This window comes from Elephantulus edwardii, unplaced genomic scaffold (genome assembly GCF_000299155.1).
Source record: "Elephantulus edwardii isolate Elephantulus edwardi_28Jun2011 unplaced genomic scaffold, EleEdw1.0 scaffold00141, whole genome shotgun sequence".
Classification (NCBI taxonomy): Eukaryota; Metazoa; Chordata; class Mammalia; order Macroscelidea; family Macroscelididae; genus Elephantulus; species Elephantulus edwardii.
Window position 1 is genome coordinate 1,020,443 of NW_006399891.1, and position 4,348 is coordinate 1,024,790.

Sequence of the window (4,348 nt, forward strand, 5' to 3'; positions counted from 1 at the left end):
ACAAGGATGAACCTGTTCAGTTTTTTAAGAGTCCATGGTATATTCAATACACTTCTCCAACACCACAGCTCAAAGGCATAAATTCTCCTTCTATCCTCCCTAGTCATTGTCCAGCTCTCTGATGCATAGCAAGTGATGATAGCAAAGACTATGGTCTGTGTCAGGCACAGCTTAGTCTCCAGAGTGACACCATTGCTCTCCAGTACTTTGGAGAGGTCTCTAACAGAAGACTTTCCCATCGTAATATGCCTTTTAATTTCCTGGATGCTGGTGCCAAAAGTGTTGACTATGGAGCCAAGCAAACTAAAACTGTTGGCAATCTCAATCTCTTCACCATACATCCTGATGCTGCCAATTGGCCTAGTGGTGAGAATCTTTGTTTTCTTGATCTTGAGCCTCAAATCATACTAAAGATTGTATTCCTTAATCGTCTGCAGTAAGTGCTTCAGGTCCTCCTCAGTTTCAGGAAGCTGGTTGTGTCATCTACGTAACACAGATTGTTGATGAATCTTCCTCCAATCCTGATGCCACACATCTCCTCATACAGCCCAACCTCCTGAATAATTTGTTCTGCATATAGGTTGAAAAGGTATGGAGATAGGATACATCACTGGCATACACCCTTCCCAATCTTGAACCATGCAGTGTTTCCTTGCTCTGTTTCGATGATGGCCTGCTGGTTCAATTATAGTTTTCACATTAGCACCATCAAGTGTTCTGGGATTCCTATTCTCCTCAGAGTCAGCCACAGTTTGTTACGATCCACACAGTTAAATGTCTTTGTATAATCAATGAAACACAGGTAGACATTCTTCTGGTACACACTGCTTTGAGCCAAGATCCATATAACATTAGCTACAATATCCCTAGTATCCCTGATCCCATCTAAATCTAACCTGCACTTCTGGCAGTTCTCTGTTGATGTGCTGTTCCAGTCGTTTTTGGATAATCTTAGTAAAATCTTGCTTGCATGTGATATTAGTGATATTGTTCGATAATTTCCACACTCTCTTGGGTCACCTTTCTTTGGAATAGGAACAGATATTGATCTCTTCCAGTCTGATGGCCAAGTGGTTGTCCTCCAGATTTCTTGACACAACTTAGTGAGCACATTTAGGGCAGTATTTGTTAGTTGAAATACAGCTTCTTGGATCTTTTAATATTCTCCCCAAAGCATCCTTACATGAGGTTCTGGAGTATCATATAAATTTTAGATATGAGTCTTTTATCAGCTCTCTCATTGCCAAATATTGTTTCCAATCTGTGACTTTTTGACTCTGTTGGAGTTTTTTTGATGTGCATAGTGGTTTGATTCTTGGAAGGTTTCATTCATTTATTTTATTTTCATTTGGAATGGTTTTAGCCTAAAAATTGGCTTTTTTTAAGCTTTAAGTTAGTCTCCTCTGGTCTCTAGCTACCTTAATTGCAGACACGTCCTCTTTCAAATGAGTATCAGACCTGGGACTAGGATAAAGTAAAAAGTACTTCCCACATTGGGAAGCAAGACTTGAGGCAAGAAAGAATTGAGATGAGCAAGGCTTGTGGTGGCAAGACCGTGGTGAGAGTGAGACTTTTGTGATGGAGAGACTATGGCATTGCTCTGGACAAATGGTGGCAAGGTGTGGCATACAGCTTCTTTCATTTGTGCTGGCTACAGGGCCTAAAGCTGTTGTAGATAGGTTTGCCATGAGTCATAGGCCACTTGTCAGCACATAACAACAGCCCAACTAACACAGTTAAAGGTTTGGCTATTCTTGCTGGATGTTTGAAGGAGAAGTTGACTTACAACTGCTTTCAGGCAAATCTTGATAGATGATTCAGTTATAGCATATCCTAACAACATGTCTATAATATGTGAGACGATTCTTCACCATCCTTGCCTCCAAGGAGCCCTCTTTCTACACTTTCTCTAAGAGAGAACTCTTCTCCAACACCACACTTCAAAGACATCAATTCTGCTATCATCCTTTTTCAATATCAAGTTCTCAGATGCATAGGAAGTGGTTGGAAAGACTGTGGCTTGAATCAGGTATACCTTAGTCTTGAAATTGAAGTCTTTGCTCTTCAGGACTTTAGAAGGGTCTCTGAGAGAAGACTTTCACAGTATATCTCTTCATCTTCTGACTGCGAGTACCAAGGATGTTGACGGTGAATCCAAGCCAAACATTATATCCTTCTCCAAGGATTTAACCTTCCATGGTATATCCAACAGTCTTCTCTAGCACCACAGCTCAAAGGCATCTATTCTTTTTGCTGTTATTCTTACTCATGGTCCAGCTCTCTGATGAATAGTAAGAAACTGTGAATACCATGGCCTGGATCAGGCGCAACTTAGTCTCTAGACTGACATTGTTGCTCTTCAGCATTCTGGAGAGGTTCCTGACAGTTGATTTTTCCCAATGCAATTTGTATTTTTAATTTCCTGACTGTGTGTGCCAAGTGTTGATTGCAGATCTGAGCAAGATGAAATTGTTAAAAATCTCAATCTCTTCTTCATTTGTCCTGGAGCTGCATATTGGCCCAGTGATGAGAATCTTTGTCCTCTTGATGTTGAGCTTCAATCCATGTTGAAGCCTGTAGTCGTTGACCTGGAGAAATGCTTCAAATTGTTCTCAGTTTCAGCAAGCAAGGTTTGATGAGTCTTCCTCCAACTCTGATGCCAAATTCCACCTCACAAAATCCAGCTTCCCTAATAATATGTTCTGCATATGTACATCTTACAGATTCCAGTTATTATGAACTTCTATTGTCTACCCTTTGTCATTCTAATAGAGTGATGTTCTCCCCACTGGAAAAATGGAAGATGATGCAGAGCCTTGCTACTCTTGCCCAACTGTACCTGTCCTGAAGCTTTCTAATTTGGATATGCTTTTCCTTCTGTTTTATTTTGTGTTGCTACTATTAATGCTAGTCTGTTCATGAACCTTTTTTTTTCACTTGCTCGATTGATCTTCTTTCTCCATACCTTTTGTCACCTTGGTGAAGATAAGCTGTATCCTAAAGGCTCATGGTAATTTGTGAATAACTTACAGAGCAGATGCATGAAATTTGGGCTTTGCAAACCTCAAGTTTGAGTGTTTAGTGGTACTACCAGACTAGAAGAGAGAAAAACAAACAAAAAGCACAAAAAACCAAAAACCTTTGCATCTTGTCCTCTGACATCTCTCTCCAAAATAGACTATAGACAACATGGAAATTTATTAATTTTAGGACTGCTGAATTATTTTTTAGTTCATGGATAATAAAAATAGATGAAGAGAAATTATTTGCCGGATAGTTGCAAGGACTGATGTTTTTATTTTTCAGAGAAACTCTTTACACAGGATGTGAAATTCACTAATAGATGAGTAACAGTATTCTCTGATTCCTTTTCAGAACTCAACTAAAAACTTAACCCATATTTGCTGGATTTCTGGTACCATAACTAGTTTGCTAGACACTGGAGAAGGTAGATGGACATTGAAAAAGGCTGATTTCTCTGAAATAAGCAAGGTAGAATGTGGCATAGTTAAAGAGATAATTTCAAGTTCTATCCTGGAGTACATAACTGTGCGTGATAGTGTATTACCCATAGGCAGAGAAGGAAGACTACTTAATATGACTTTTATTCAAATATATGTTCCAACAGCTAAGACTAAAGAAAAGAAACTGAAGATTATTTTTTTTTACCAAACACTGTAGTCTGAAATTTACCAAAGATTGAATCAAAATTTGTAAATGATAATTAGTGACTGTAATACAAAAGTTGGGGTGGGGGGGATGATAGTCAGAAAATACAAAATTGGTGACAGAAAAGCAGCCAGAAATAGAATGATTGAATTTTGTACAATGATTTATTAATCTGAAACACCTTTCATACACACACACACACACACACACACACACACACACACACACGCCAACTCTAAACAAAGACCTCATGAGATAAACCGCATAAGAAGCAGATTGACAGTATTTATGGAAGAAACGTTTAGAGAAGCTCTTTATCAGCACTCAAAATCAGACCACATGCTGATGGGAACAGTTCATTTGAGAGTTCCAATTGAGGTTGGAGAATATTAAATAAGTACACAAGAACCAAAATATGTGATTGAGTTTAATCCCATCTGAATTTAAAAATCATCTTAGGTGAAGGTTTGCAGCAATGACCATCAATAAAAGTAAACTAGATGAGTTGTGGGTGACATCAAGGATACATCCATGAAGAGAGCCAAAGGTTATTACAAAGACAGAGGAGGGGAGGAAATGGATGTCAGAATTGTTGTTGTTGTTATGTGCCATCGAGTCGTTTCCGACTCATAGCGACCCTATGCACAACAGCTCTAAACCCTGCTCTATCCTGCGCCAA